This window comes from Bombina bombina, chromosome 2 (assembly GCF_027579735.1).
Source record: "Bombina bombina isolate aBomBom1 chromosome 2, aBomBom1.pri, whole genome shotgun sequence".
NCBI classification, from domain to species: domain Eukaryota; kingdom Metazoa; phylum Chordata; class Amphibia; order Anura; family Bombinatoridae; genus Bombina; species Bombina bombina.
In genome coordinates, this window is record NC_069500.1 from 290,610,487 (window position 1) to 290,627,404 (window position 16,918).

The 16,918-nt window shown below is 38.8% G+C and overlaps 1 protein-coding gene across 2 annotated transcripts in view; it reads left to right on the forward strand.

Moving 5' to 3' along the window:
* HSD17B4 (hydroxysteroid 17-beta dehydrogenase 4) overlaps window positions 1-16,918 on the forward strand; it is a 790,821-nt gene that overhangs the window by 83,704 nt on the left and 690,199 nt on the right. The gene's annotated exons all lie outside the window — the stretch shown is intronic.

A 16,918-nucleotide genomic window follows, 5' to 3' on the forward strand; every position in this document is an offset into this window, starting at 1 on the left:
ATTGATGACCGTTTCAGTACTGGTTTGGCTATCTGCTATATGTGAATGGGTGTCTTTCGGTAAGTATGTTTTTATTTCTTAAGACACCCTCAGCTATGGTTTGGCACTTTATGCATTAATATAAAGTTCTAAATATATGTATTGTACTTATATTTGCCATGAGTCAGGTTTATGTATATTTCCTTTTGAAGATTATCAGTTTCATATTTGGGAAAAAACATATTTAGGAAAAAAAAATTCTTACCTGGGGTTTAGTCTTTTTTCAAATTGACTGCTTTTTCCTTTCAATTTCTCAGGCAAAATTAGGCTTGCGAGGGCGCAAAATGCTAAAGTTTATAGCGTCATTCTTGGCGCAAGAATTTTTTTGGCGTGAAGGTATGTCCCGATGACTCAAATTCGTTGTTTCCGGCGTCTTAGTTGACGCTGAGTTCCTTGCACAAGGTTTCGTCATTAATGATGCGAGTGCGTCATTTCCGGATGATGTTAGCGGCAAAAAATTTTCAGTTTGTTGTGCGTCATACTTGCCGCCAAATAATTTCATTATTTAAAACCCCATTCCTATATGCCTCTTGCCTTTTTCTTCTATAAGGTACGACGAGTCCACAGATTCATCCTTTACTTGTGGGATATTATCTTCCTGCTAACAGGAAGTGGCAAAGAGCACCACAGCAGAGCTGTCTATATAGCTTCTCACTTAGCTCCACCCCCAGTCATTCTCTTTGCCTACTCTAAGTACTAGGAAGGGTAAAGTGAAAGTGGTGATAAAATATTAGTTTTTAATTTCTTCAAGCAAGAGTTTTTTGTTTTAAATGGTACCGGTGTGTACTATTTACTCTCAGGCAGCAGATGGATGAAGACTTCTGCCTGGAGGATGATGATCTTAGCATTTGTAACTAAGATCCAGTGCTGTTCCCACAGAGGCTGAGGAGTACAGGAAACTTCAGTGTGAGGAACGTTTTCATGCTATACAGCAGTGAGGTATGTTCAGTAATTTTTTCTGGAGAGACTGTGTATTTCAGAAAGGCTGACAGTATCCCCATGAGGGTAAGGGTAAGCAGTAATCCTAAGAGCTATAGACAGGCATTACTAAGCTTGCATAAGGGGCTAATTAAAAAATGGTTGACACTGAGTTTTGAATGTTTGTGGGCAATAACGTTTTTGGGCAACTTTATTGAGGGTACACTTGGCTTATTTTTTGGGTCTTAGAACCCACATGGCTAGTTTAAAACCATTCTGGTGCGGTTCTTTGAGGCTGTAGAGACATCGAGTGAGATGGACGGGGCCTATTTTTGCGCCTCAGATGCGCAGTTGTTTTCACGCAGCAAGCTCCAACTCCTGAGGGCCCTTGTGAATGTTTTGGGCCAAATCGAAGCTTTAACTCCATATTTACTATCCCTGAGGGCAGGTAGGAGCCACAGCACGGCTGTGGCAAGATGCTGGGGGTGTTTTTTTCCGGATTTAGGCCTCATTTCAATCCGGTTTGCACATTAAAGGGTTAAATGTTAAATTTCCTTGTGGGGCAAACTTAACTACACATATTGAGTCTGCATGCAAAAATTAGAATAATTTGGTACATTTTACGTGTATGCTTTTTTCTCTTAAAGACGCAGTACCGTTTTTTTAAGATTGTTATTTTTTTTTCACTAAATAAAGTGTTTTCATACTTGTTTGTAGTCATTACTAGCCTGTTCAACATGTCTGACATTGAAGAAAGTCATTGTTCAATATGTTTAGAAGCCATTGTGGAACCCCCACTTAGAATGTGTCCCTCATGCACTGAAAGGTCAATAAATTGCAAAAAACATATTTTAGCTACTAAAAGTATGTCGCAGGATGATTCTCAGTCAGAAGGGAATCAGGTTATGCCATCTAATTCTCCCCAAGTGTTACAACCATTAACGCCCGCACAAGCGACGCCAAGTACTTCTAGTGCGTCTAATTCTTTCACCCTGCAAGATATGGCCGCAGTTATGAATACTACCCTCACAGAGATTTTATCTAAGCTGCCTGGGTTGCAGGGGAAGCGCAGTAGGTCTGGTGTGAGAACAAATGCTGAGCCCTCTGACGCTTTATTAGCCATATCCGATGTACCGTCACAATGTTCTGAGTTGGGGATGAGGGATTTGCTGTCTGAGGGAGAAATTTCTGATTCAGGAAAGATGTTCCCTCAGACAGACACAGATATGACGGCTTTTAAATTTAAACTAGAATACCTCCGCTTATTGCTCAGGGAGGTTTTAGCGACTCTGGATGATTGTGACCCTATTGTAGTTCCAGAGAAATTGTGTAAAATGGACAGATTTCTAGAGGTTCCTGCCTACACTGAGGTTTTTCCGGTCCCTAAGAGGATTTCGGACATTGTTACTAAGGATTGGGATAGATCAGGTATTCCGTTCGCTCCCCCTCCTACTTTTAAGAAAATGTTACCCATATCAGCCACCATCCGGGACTCGTGGCAGACGGTCCCTAAGGTGGAGGGAGCTATTTCTACCCTGGCTAAGCGTACAACTATACCTATTGAGGACAGTTGTGCTTTCAAAGATCCTATGGATAAAAAAATAGAGGGTCTCCTAAAGAAAATATTTGTTCATCAGGGTTTTCTTCTCCAACCTATAGCGTGCATTGTTCCTGTAACTACTGCAGCTGCTTTTTGGTTTGAGGCTCTGGAGGAGGCTCTTCAGGTTGAGACCCCATTAGATGATATTCTAGATAGAATTAGGGCTCTCAAGCTAGCTAATTCTTTCATTACAGATGCCACTTTTCAACTGGCTAAATTAGCGGCAAAGAATTCAGGTTTTGCCATTTTAGCGCGTAGAGCGTTATGGCTTAAAGTGAAGGTAAAGTTATTTACTATTGAGGGCAACCTAGTGTATATCCTATGAACCTTAATCTAGTCACTAGGTTATTTTATCAATAACTCCCATATTTTATCATTTTGTTTTTCATTTTAAATTCCCTACCGTTTTGGTTCCTAACTCCTCCCAAGCCCTTCTTCCGTGTTAAAGTTGTGAACGCACATATGAGAGACGTGGAGAGCGGGTGGGACCGCTCTCCACGTCTCTCATATGCGCATTCACGATTAAAAAATTCAGTTGCGCATGCGTTACTCTAGTGGGTTATGCGCTCCTCGAGTTTGGTTTTCCACTGCGCATGCGATAATCGGCGAGCCTGCTTGAAGTGTGAAACGGGAGAGTGCATTTGCGGATGACATCGGCTGACGGCCGTCTAACGGCCAGAATATCAGTTGGCCAAAAAAAAAACGTGACCTACTGTAATTGATTTTTTTTTTTTTCGGGCTGAATTTTGGGAACGCGTGTAACAAACTTTAGAAAGGTAATAACTGTATTTTTAATCAAAAATATAAAAAATGATGAATGAAACTTATATTTAATTTGCACACATAATGCTATAGTTTATAGTGATTAGGCTAACTTTACCTTCACTTTAAGTCCTGGTCTGCTGATGTGTCATCAAAATCTAAGCTTTTAGCCATCCCTTTCAAGGGTAAGACCCTATTCGGGCCTGAACTGAAAGAGATCATTTCCGACTTCACTGGAGGGAAAGGCCATGCCCTTCCTCAGGATAAGACAAATAAGATGAGGAACAAACAAAATAATTTTCATTCCTTTCGAAACTTCAAAGGTGGTCCCTCTACCTCTTCCCCTGCTGCAAAGCAAGAGGGGAATTTTGCTCAATCCAAGTCAGTCTGGAGACCTAACCAGACTTGGAACAAGGGTAAACAGGCCAAGAAGCCCGCTGCTGCCACCAAGGCAGCATGAAGGGGTAGTTAATCGGATGTTTGGCACTTTATGTTTTTATATAAAGTTCTAAATATATGTATTGTACTTATATTTGCCATGAGTCAGGTTTTCAGTTCCTTTTGCAGACTGTCAGTTTCATATCTGGGAAATGCTTTTTTTATGATTTTTTTTTTTCTTACCTGGGGTATAGTCTCTTTTTTTCCAATTGACTGTCTTTTAAATTCGTGGGCAGAATTATGCTTGCAAGGGCACAAAATGCCATAGTTTATTGCTTCATTGTTGGCGCAAGATTTTTTTGGCGCAAAGTTACGTTCATTGACGCAGATTCGTAATTTCCAGGCGTCTTAGTTGACGCCGAGTCCTTTCACAAGGTTGCGTCATCTATGACGTGAGTGTGTCGTTTTTGGCGCCAAAAAATATTTTTCTGTAGTGCATCATACTTTGCGCCAAATATTTTCTTTATTTAAGACCCTGTTTCTATTTGCCTCCTGCCTTTTTTTTTATGTCAGAGGGCTATACTGTTTGCATTTGTTCCCATTCCTGAAATTGCCATATAAGGAAATTGATCATTTTGCTTTATAGGTTGTTTTTTTCTCTTACATTTTCAAGATGTCTCAATCTGATCCTGTCTCAGAAATCACTGATGGAACCCTGCGGCCTACCAAAGCTAAGTGCATTTATTGTAAACTTGTGGGTGTTATACCTCCAGCTGTGGTTTGTAATAGTTGTCATGATAAACTTTTACATGCAGAGAATGTGTCCATCAGTAGTAGTTCATTACCTGTTGCTGTTCCCTCAACATCTAATGCACAAGATATACCTGTGAATTTAATAGAATTTATTGCTGATCCTATTCAGAAGGCTTTGTCTGCCATTCCATACAGAGAATCAGTAAAGAGCTGATGGAAGGGTACAAATATAGCACTCATGAACGTGTAGAAATTGTGTGAAAGGTTATGTATTAAAAAATAACTTTTATTAGATCATGATAAAAACGGGGGTCACACACACATTTTAAAATACACTTTGGTCTACTACCATGCAGCCAGAAAATATGAGTACTGGCTTGAGAAGACAATACAACCAGGTTAGGATTAGTATTGAGTCTGATATGGAAATGACTAGCTACGATTGCCTATATGGGTACTAATGAAACAACTAGAGTTATTTGCATAATAATGGGTCCTCTTAATTGCGATATTTTGACAATTTTAAATACATGGCTCAAGGTACAAAATATATGGAATTAGGTGAGAAGGAAGATGATGCTATCACTTGTGGTTGGTTCAGGAAATTTAAGTAATATATTGTTACCACTGGAATTTAAATGATATATTGTTACCACTGAAAAGACCTAGTTACCAATGAAATAGATAATTATGGGTGTCCGCCCGGTAGTCAGGAAAAGCCTGACTAGTTACCTTGTTAGTACCAAATATTGTAGTCTGTAGGTGGTTTGGGAAAAGCCCAAATCCAATACGTTATTACCGTGGGTTTTGTTACCACTGGAATTTGAATAATATATTGTTACCACTGAAATGACCTAGTTACAAATGAACTAGATACTTATGGGTGTCCGCCCGGTAGTCAGGAAAAGCCTGACTAGTTACCTTGTTAGTACCAAATATTGTAGTCTGTAGGTGGTTTGGGAAAAGCCCAAATCCAATACGTTGTTATTACCGTGGGTTTTGTTACCACTGGAATTTGAATAATATATTGTTACCACTGAAATGACCTAGTTACAAATGAACTAGATACTTATGGGTGTCCGCCCGGTAGTCAGGAAAAGCCTGACTAGTTACCTTGTTAGTACCAAATATTGTAGTCTGTAGGCGGTTTGGGAAAAGCCCAAATCCAATATGTTGTTATTACCGTGGGTGGATTAGAAAAAGTGATCAACCATTATTAAGTTTAGTAAGAACCTGTTTTGATTACCTTATTATTACCGTGATAAAAAAAGTTTAGTCTGAGTTAGGAAGAAACCTAACTTATATACCTTGTTAATACCGTGGAGTAATTATGGATAGTAGGGGAACTTGAGCTAGATCAAATATCACAGTTAGGAAACACCTAACTTTGTTACCTATTAATACCTCTAAAGAGTACCCAGTATCAAGGTTAGGAGAAGCCTAACCACTATACCTCATTGTTACCGTTGAGAATACCCAGTATCAAGGTTAGGAAAAGCCTGACCACTATATCATATTAATACCGTTATAAATTATCTTGATATATATTAGGAAAAGTCCCAGTTGGTCAGGCTTATTCAATAGCGTAGCGTAACTGAATTAATTTCTGACCGCCAAAGCGGTTAGTTTATCTTACAAAGTTAGATAGTCATTCTATATTCGGTAGTAGAACACAAATTAATAAAAACAACAAGAAAGGAAAGGGGGAATGCCACTGACGCGTTTCGCCGTGGTGGATGTATCAAAGGGGTGTCTGCCATTCCGCCTTCTAATAAACGTAAAAGGTCTTTTAAAACTTCTCATAAGGTTGATGAAATTTCAAATGACCAGCAACATACTGAATTATCCTTCTCTGATGAGGATCTTTCTGATTCAGAAGATCCTGCCTCAGATATTGACACTGACAAATCCTCTTATTTATTTAAAATGGATTATATTCGTTCTTCGTTAAAAGAAGTGTTGAGTACATTAGATATGGAGGAAACTAGTCCTCTTGATATTAAAACTAGTAAACGTTTAAATTCTGTTTATAAACCTCCTGTGGTTATTCCAGAGGTTTTTCCAGTTCCTGATGCTATTTCTGATATGATTTCTAAAGAATGGAATAGGCCTGGTACTACTTTTATTCCTTTTTTAAGGTTTAAAAAATTGTATCCTTTACCAGCAGTTAGATTGGAGTTTTGGGAAAAGATCCCTAAAGTTGATGGGGCTATCTCTACTCTTGCTAAACGTACTACTATTCCTACGGAAGATAGTACTTCTTTTAAAGATCCTTTAGATAGGAAACTTGAGTCTTATCTAAGGAAAGCTTATTTATATTCAGGTCATCTTCTTAGGCCTGCAATTTCTATGGCTGATGTTGCAGCTGCTTCAACTTTTTGGTTGGAAACTTTAGCGCAACAAGTATCGGATCATGATTTGTTAAGTTGATTCAACATGCTAATGATTTCATTTGTGATGCCATTTTTGATATTAATAAAACTGATGTTAAATCTATGTCTTTAACTATTTTAGCTAGAAGAGCTTTGTTGCTCAAATCTTGGAATGCTGATATGACTTCTAAGTCAAGATTGCTATCTCTTTCTTTCCAAGGTAATAAATTATTTAGTTCTCAGTTGGATTCAATAATTTCAACTGTCACTGGGGGAATGGAGTTTTTTTGCTTCAGGATAAAAGACCTAAGGGTAAATCTAAAGTTTCTAACCATTTTCGTTCCTTTCAACAAAATAAGGAACAGAAACCTAATCCATCCCCTAAGGAATCTGCTTCCAATTGGAAGCCTTCTTCAAATTGGAATAAATCCAAGTCATTTAAGAGATCAAAACCAGCCCCCAAGTCCGCATGAAGGTACGGCCCTCATTCCAGCTCAGCTGGTAGGGGGCAGATTAAAATTTTTCAAAGATGTTTGGATCCATTCGGTCCAAAATCATTGGATTCAGAGTATTGTCTCTCAGGGGTACAGAATAGGATTCAGAGTAAGACCGCCTGTGAGAAGATTTTTTCTCTCACGCATTCCAGCAAACCCAGTAAAGGCTCAGGCTTTCCTGAAGTGTGTTTCAGATCTGGAGTTATCAGGGGTAACCATGCCAGTTCCGTTTCAGGAACAGGGCCTGGGGTTTTATTCAAATCTATTCATTGTCCCAAAGAAAGAAAATTCATTCAGACCAGTTTTGTATCTAAAGATTTAGAATCGATATGTAAGAGTACCAACTTTCAAAATGTTGACTATAAGGACTATTCTGCCTTTTGTTCAGCAAGGGCATTATATGTCCACAATATACTTACAGGATGCATATCTTCATATTCCGATTCATCCAGATCACTATCAGTTCCTGAGATTCTCTTTTCTAGACAAGCATTACCAATTTGTTGCTCTTCCTTTTTATCCTAGCAGCAGCTCCAAGAATCTTTTCAAAGGTTCTATGTGCCCTACTCTCTGTAATCAGAGAGCGGGGTATTGCAGTATTTCCTTATTTGGACGATATCTTGGTACTTGTTCAGTCTTTACGTTCTGCAGAATCTCACACGAATCAACTAGTGTTGTTTCTTCAAAGACATGGTTGGAGAATCAATTTACCAAAAAGTTCTTTGATTCCTCAGACAAAGGTAACCTTTTTAGGTTTCCAGATAGATTCAGTGTCCATGACTTTGTCTCTAACAGACAAGAGACGTTTGAAATTGGTTGCAGCCTGTTGGAACCTTCAGTCTCAGTTATTCCCTTCAGTGGCTATGTGCATGGAAGTTTTAGGTCTCATGACTGCAGCATCGGACGCGATCCCCTTTGCTCATTTTCATATGAGACCTCTCCAACTTTGTACAATTAATATCCTTAAATCCCAATGTTTGACTTTCTCTGACTTCGTGGTTAGATCACCATTGTATAATTTTAGGGGCCTCTTTTGTTCGTCCAATCTGGACTGTGATCACAACAGATGCGAGTCTTTCAGGTTGGGGAGCTGTTTGGGGATCTCTGACAGCACAAGGGGTTTGGAAATCTCAAGAGGCGAGATTGCCAATCAATATTTTGGAACTCCGTGCGATTTTCAGAGCCATTCAGTCTTGGCCTCTGTTGAAGAGAGAACCGTTCATTTGTTTTCAGACAGACAATATCACAACTGTGGCATATGTCAATCATCAGGGTGGGACTCACAGTTCTCAAGCTAAGAAGTATCTTGGATACTTGTTTGGGCGGAATCCAGCTCCTGTCTAATTTCTGCGGTTCATATCCCAGGTATAGACAATTGGGAAGCGGATTACCTCAGTCGTCAGACTTTACATCCAGGAGAATGGTCTCTCCACCCAGATGTGTTTTCTCAAATTGTTCAGCTGTGGGGGTTCCAGAAATAGATCTGATGGCATCTCATCTAAACAAAAAAACTTCCCAGGTACCTGTCCAGGTCCAGGGATCCTCAGGCGGAAGCAGTGGATGCATTAAAACTTCCTTGGTGTTATCAACCTGCCAATATTTTCCCGCCTCTAGTTCTTCTTCCAAGAGTGATCTCCAAAATCATCATAGAGCAATCGTTTGTGCTGCTGGTGGCCCTAGCATGGCTTCACAGGTTTTGGTATGCGGATCTTGTTCGGATGTCCAGTTGCCAACCTTGGCCACTTCCATTAAGGCCAGACCTTCTGTCTCAAGGTCCATTTTTCCATCAGGATCTCAAATCATTAAATTTAGAAGTTATCATTAAATTTGAAGGTATGGAAATTGAACGCTTAGTGCTTAGACATAGAGGTTTCTCTGACTCAGTGATTAATACTATGTTACAGGCTCGTAAATCTGTTTCTAGAAAGATTTATTATCGAGTTTGGAAGAGTTACATTTCATGGTGTTCTCATAAATTCTCTTGGCATTCTTTTAGAATTCCTAGAATTTTACAGTTTCTTCAGGATGGTTTGGATAAAGGTTTATAGTAGTAGTAGATGGTGCTGGTCTATTGAATGATTTTCTCTAGTAAGTGAAGAGAAAAAAGGCTTGATGCATATATTGAAGCCAATTAATATGGGTGCAGTATACTCACTCCATAAGATTAATCTTTACAGCTGAAAGGGAACGTAGCGTCAGATGGCAAGAGTCCACAGGTTCCTAGAGTCAAATACTTTTTTTTCAGGTTTATCCAAAAGTGGACTATAAATGAATAGAGACTCAAATGACAAAAGTATCCAGTGTATAATTGAAAAAAAAGTAGTAACTTATTCCATAAATAAGGAGATTCCAGCTCAGCACAGCAAAACAAGATCTTGACAATCTTTCAACAAAGGATAAAAGGTTTTATTTGCTCAACGCGTTTCAACGTATTAAAACAAGTAAAACAGGTAAGTAAAACCAAGTATTGGTTTTACTTACCTGTTTTACTTGTTTTAATGTATGCTCTTGATAAAGACGTGTAATACTTTGAAACGCGTTGAGCAAATAAAACCTTTTATCCTTTGTTGAAAGATTGTCAATATCTTGTTTTGCTGTGCTGAGCTGGAATCTCCTTATTTATGGAGTAAGTTACTACATTTTTTTCAATTATACACTGGATACTTTTGTCATTTGAGTCGCTATTCATTTATAGTCCACTTTTGGATAAACATGAAAATTCAGTATTTGACTCCAGGAACCTGTGGACTCTTGCCATCAGTCACAAGGGAGAGACTGCAAGAAGGCTGCGGTCTGACCTAAAGGAGAGTATCAGTTCTTAGTTCATTTGTACAGAATATTGTGTGTTTTTTTCCATCTTGCACTTCTGTATATTGTTTTCCTTTTTGGATAAAGGTTTGTCTGCAAGTTCCTTGAAAGGACAAATCTCTGCTCTTTCTGTTTTATTTCATAGAAAGGTTGCTAAACTTCCTGATATTCATTGTTTTGTGCAGGCTTTGGTTTGTATCAATCCTGTCATTAAATCAATCTCTCCTCCTTGGAGTCTTAATTTGGTTTTGAAGGCTTTACAGGCTCCTCCATTTCAGCTTATGCATTCTTTGGACATTAAACTACTTTCTTGGAAAGTGTTGTTCCTTTTAGCCATCTCTTCTGCTAGAAGAGTTTCTGAATTATCCGCTCTCTCTTGTGAATCACCTTTTCTGATTTTTCATCAGGATAAGGCAGTTTTGCGGACTTCATTTAAATTTCTACCTAAGGTTTTAAATTCTAACAACATTAGTAGAGAAATTGTTGTCCCTTCTTTGTGTCCTAATCCTAAGAGTTCTTTGGAGAGATCCTTACATTCTTTGGATGTGGTGAGAGCTTTGAAATATTATGTTTAAGCTACTAAAGATTTCAGGAAGACTTCTAGTCTATTTGTTATATTTTCTGGTTCCAGGAAAGGTCAGAAGGCTTCTGCTGTTTCCTTGGCCTCGTGGTTAAAACTTTTGATTCATCAAGCCTATTTGGAGTCGGGTCAAGCCCCACCTCAGAGAATTACAGCTCATTCTACTAGATCAGTTTCCACTTCCTGGGATTTGCAAAGGTACTACTTGGTCTTCTTTGCATACATTTACTAAATTCTACCGTTTTGATGTATTTGCTTCTTCGGAAGCAGTTTTTGGTAGAAAAGTTCTTCAGGCAGCGGTTTCAGTTTGATTTTTCTGCTGTTGATTTAAGGTTTTTCCTCACATTTATGAGAATTAACTTTGGGTTGTGGATTATTTTTTTCAACGGAAAATGGCTGTTTTCATTTTTATCCCTCCCTCTCTAGTGACTCTTGCGTGGAGTTCCACATCTTGGGTATTGCTATCCCATACGTCACTAGCTCATGGACTCTTGCCAATTACATGAAACCATCCTCTTTTTTTTATGGTGGTTATGATTTTTTTGTATAAAGCACAATTATTTCCAAATTCCTTTGTTGATGCTTTTTACTCCTTTCTTTATCACCCCACTTCTTGGCTATTTGTTAAACTGAATTGTGGATGTATTTATAGGCATTTTGAGGTTTGGGAAACTTTGCCCCTCCTAGTAGGATTGTATATCCCATACGTCACTAGCTCATGCAGTGACGTATGGGATTGTGCTTAATACAAAAAAGTCATAACCACCATAAAAAGGGTGGGCCTCATGGACTCTTGTCAATATGAAAGAAATGAATTTATCAGGTAAGTTCTTACATAAATTATGTTTTCTTTTATTCCTTCTTCAAGGTTTAAAAAATTGTATCCTTTACCAGCAGTTACATTGGAGTTTTGGGAAAAGATTCCCAAAGTTGTTGGGGCTATCTCTACTCTTGCTAAACGTACTACTATTCCTAGTAAGATTCTTTATATAGGAAACTTGAATCTTATCTAAGGAAAGCCTATTTATATTCTGGTCATCTTCTCAGGCCTGCAATTTCTTTGGCTGATGTTGCAGCTGCATCAACTTTTTGGTTGGAAAATTTAGTGCAACAAGAATTGGATTCTGATTTGTCTAGCATTGTTCGCTTGCTTCAACATGCTAATCATTTTATTTGTGATGCCATTTTTTATATAATCAAAATTGATGTTAAATCTATGTTTTTAGCTAGAAGAGCTTTGTGGCTTAAATCTTGGAATGCTGACATGGTATCTAAGTCTAGATTACTATCTCTTTCTTTCCATGGTAATAAGTTATTTGGTTCTCAGTTGGATTCCATTATTTCAACTGTCACTGGGGGGGGGGGGAGGGAGTTTTTTTGCCTCAGGATAAACCTAAGTTTAAATCTAAAGCTTCTAACCGTTTTTGTTCCTTTCAACAAATTAAGGAACAGAAACCTAATCCTTCCCCCAAGGAATCTGTTTCCAGTTGGAAACCTTCTTAAAATTGGAATAAATCCAAGCCATTTAAGAAACCAAAGCCAGCCCCTAAGTCCGCATGAACGTGCGGCCCTCATTCCAGCTCAGCTGGTAGGGGGCAGATAAAGATTTTTCAAGGATGTTTGGACAAATTCTGTCCAAAATCAATGGATTCTCAGTATTGTCTCTCAGGGGTACCGAATAGGATTCAGAGTAAGACCTCCTGTGAGAAGATTTTGTTTCTCTCACGCATCCCAGCAAATCCAGTAAAGGCTCAGACTTTCCTGAACTGTGTTTCAGACTTGGAGTTTTCAGGGGCAATCATGCCGGTTCTATTTCAGGAACAGGGTCTGGGGTTTTATTCAAATCTATTCATTGTCTCAAAGAAAGAAAATTCTTTCAGAACCAGTTCTGGATCTGAACATTTTGAATCGTTATGCAAGTGTACCAACTTTCAAAAAGGTGACTATAAGGACTATTCTGCCTTTTGTTCAGCACGGACACAAAAGACTTACAGGATGCATATCTTCATATTCCGATTCATCCAGATCATTATCAGTTTCTGAGATTCTCTTTTCTAGACAAGCATTACCAATGTGTCGCTCTTCCTTTTGGCCTAGCGACAGCTCCAATAATCTTTTCAAAGGTTCTCGGTACCCTACTCTCTGTAATCAGAGAGCGGTGTATTGCGGTGTTTCCTTATTTGGACAATATCTTGGTACTAGCTCAGTCTGTACATTCTGCAGAAACTCACACAAATCAACTAGTGTTGTTTCTTCGAAAACATGGTTGGAGGATCAATTTACCAAAAAGTTCTTTGATTCCTCCGACAAGGGTCACCTTTTTAGGTTTCCAGGTAGATTCAGTGTCCATGACTCTGTCTCTAACAGACAAGAGACTTTTACAATTGGTTTTAGCTTGTCGGAACCTTCAATTTTAGTCACTCCCTTCAGTAGCTATGTTCATGGAAGTTTTAGGTCTCATGACTGCAGCATCGGACACGATCCCCTTTGCTCGTTTTCATATGAGACCTCTCCAGCTTTGTATGCTGAACCTATTGTACAAGGATATCACAATTAATATCCTTAAATCCCAATGTTCGACTATCTCTGACTTGGTGGTTAAATCACCATTGTATAGTTCTAGGTTCCTCTTTTATTCGTCCAACCTGGACTGTGATCACAACAGATACGAGTCTTTCAGGTTGGGGAGCTGTTTGGGGATCTCTGAAAGTACAAGAGGTTTGGAAATTTCAAGAGGCGAGATTACCAATCAATATTTTGGAACTCTGTGTGATTTTCAGGGCTCTTCAGATTTGGCCTCTGTTCAAGAGAGAACTGGTCATTTGTTTTCAGACGGACAATATCACAACTGTGGCATATGTCAATCAGGGTGGGACTCGCAGTCTCCAAGCTATGAAGGAAGTATCTCAGATACTTGCTTGGGTAGAATCCAGCTCCTGTCTAATTTCTGCAGTTCATTCCTCAGGTATAGACAATTGGGAAGCGGATTATCTCAGCCGTCAGACTTTACATCCGGGGGAGTGGTCCCTCCATCCAGATGTGTTTTCTCAGGTTGTTCAGATGTGGGGTCCATCAGAAATAGATCTGATGGCCTCTCATCTAAACAAGAAACTTCCCAGGTACCTGTCTAGGTCCAGGGATCCTCGGGCGGAAGCAGTGGATGTGTTGACACTTCCTTGGTGTTATCAACCTGCTTATATTTTCCCGCCTCTAGTTCTTCTTCCAAGAGTGATTTCCAAAATCATCATGGAGCAATTGTTTGTGTTGCTGGTGGCTCCAGCATGGCCTCACAGGTTTTGGTATGCGGATCTTGTTCGGATGTCCAGTTGCCAACCTTGGCCACTTCCATTAAGGCCGGACCATCTGTCTCAAGGTCCGTTTTTCCATCAGGATCTCAAATCATTAAATTTGAAGGTATGGAAACTGAACGCCTATTGCTTAGTCATAGAGATTTCTCTGACTCAGTGGTTAATACTATGTTACAGGCTCGTAAATCTGTTTCTAGAAAGATTTATCATCGAGTTTGAAAGACTTATATTTCATGGTGTTCTTCTCATAGATTCTCTTGGCATTCTTTTATAATTCCTAGAATTTTACAGTTTCTTCAGGATGGTTTGGATAAGGGTTTGTCTGTAAGTTCCTTGAAGGGACAAATCTCAACTCTTTCTGTTTTATTTCACAGAAAGATTGCTAAGCTTCCTGATGTTCACTGTTTTATACATGCTTTGGTTCGTATCAAGCCTGTCATTAAAGCAATCTCTCCTCCTTGGAGTCTTAATTTGGTTTTGAAGGCTTTCTTTGGACATTAAACTACTTTCTTGGAAAGTGTTGTTCCTTTTGGCCATCTCTTCTGCTAGAAGAGTTTCTGAATTATCTGCTCTTTCTTTTGAATCTCCTTTTCTGATTTTTCGTCAGGATAAGGCAGTTTAGTGGACTTCATTTAAATTTCTACCTAAGGTTGTGAATTCTAACAACATTAATAGAGAAATTGTTGTCCCTTCCTTGTGTCCTAATCCTAAGAATTCTTTGGAGAGATCCTTACATTCTTTGGATGTGGTTAGAGCTTTGAAATATTATGTTGAAGCTACTAAAGATTCTAGGATGACTTCTATTCTATTTGTTATCTTTTCTGGTTCTAGGAAAGGTCGCAAGGCTTCTGCTGTTTCCTTGGCATTGTGGTTAAAGCTTTTGATTCATCAAGTTTATTTGGAGTCTGGTCAAGCCCCACCTCAGAGAATTACGGATCATTCTAATCGATCAGTCTCCTCTTTGTGGGCTTTTAAGAATGAAGCTTCAGTTGATCAGATTTGCAAAGCAGCAATTTGGTCTTATTTGCATACATTTACTAAATTCTACCGTTTTTATGTATTTGCTTCTTCGGAAGCAGTTTTTGGTAGAAAAGTTCTTTAGGCAGCTGTTTCAGTTTGATTCTTCTGCTTATGTTTTAAGTTTTTCTTTTCATTTATAAGAATAAACTTATATTTTGGGTTGTGTATTATTTTTTTTTTCAGCGAAAAATTGCTGTTTTTTTTTTATCCCTCCCTCTCTAGTGACTCTTCCGTGGAGTTCCGCTTCTTGGGTATTGCTATCCCATACGTCACTAGCTCATGGACTCTTGCCAATTACATGAAAGAAAACATAATTTATGTAAGAACTTACCTGATAAATTCATTTCTTTCATATTGACAAGAGTCCATGAGGCCCACCCTTTTTATGGTGGTTATGACTTTTTTGTATTAAGCACAATTATTTCCAAATTCCTTTTGTTAATGCTTTTTACTCCTTTCTTTATCACCCCACTACTTGGCTATCCGTTAAACTGAATTGTGGGTGTTGTGAGTGGTGTATTTATAGGCATTTTGAGGTTTGGGAAACTTTGCCCCTCCTGGTAGGATTGTATATCCCATATGTCACCAGCTCATGGACTCTTGCCAATATGAAAGAAATGAATTTATCAGGTAAGTTCTTACATAAATTATGTTTTTTGGTTTAGCACCTTGGTAGCGCTTGCTGATAGGTGGCTAATTATGAAGATGCAGAGTTTCACTAACCAGTGTAAAGCAGGAACTGCACTAAAGCAGTGGCTACTGTGTGCACTACGTATATTATTGCATTATAAATAGCTAAACTAAAATTTTCACTTTTGTTAAAATAAAGCACCTTCCTCTAATATGCATTAATGCCAAGTAACTAGTGAGGATTGCACCTACAATGGAGAATAATTTACTAATGCCAAGCAAGAAGGTGAGGTACATATAAGTCTTTAATCTAAGCCAGAACTGATTGACAGGCAAGAAGGGTGTATATATAAAGGAGCGGTAGTTAAAATCCATTATAACCAATGCAGACTTTTTTTTTTCCATGTACTTTTCCTCGGCTCACAAACACAGAAAAAAGGTGACTGTAAGGTGTATAATCCCACGGGGGGGGGGGGTGTCAGCGCAGGCCAAAGCCAGGGGCCTAGTGTACCACCTGATGCATATGTAGATTATCTGATAAGGGCCCCTTAGAATGACTCAGACCACGCAGCATTATGATCGAAAGCCAATTCTGTTTATTGCACAGTGCAAGCCTTTCTAATAGTGACATGCAGGGTTAAGGGGATGACACGTTAGGACCGCGTCATCTTACACAGTTATACAGAGCAAAGTACAAGGAAAAACTGGAACATGAGTTTCTCATAACAATACTTACAGAGTCATAACAAACTACCATCTGCGGAGACAACAAGGTTTCTGAACCCTCTTGTTTACATTATCTTATTCTATCTTCTTCTGGGCGTCGGGCCAGGGTACATTGGCAAGGCCGAACAGCTAAGGAAACTATCATAATATGCATATAGTTCTCACTGCATAATACCCCAGTATAATAAAGTCTATTCATTACAAAATGGCTGTGAGGAACAAAATGGCTGCGAAGAACAAGATGGCTGCCATCAGGTTCATATTACCCCTAACAGTGACTAAGTGTAAGTTTGTTAATATGAGATCTTATGTTGCTGATTTAGCTGGCCTTAAAGGGACAGTCTACACCAGAATTTGTATTGTTTTAAAAGATAGATAATCCCTTTATTGCCCATTCCCTAGTTTTGCATAACCAACACAGTTATATTAATACACTTTTTAACTCTGTGATTCCCTTGTATCTAAGCCTCTGCAAACTGTCCCTTTATTTCAGTTCTTTTGACAGACATGCAGTTTAGCCAATCAGTGCT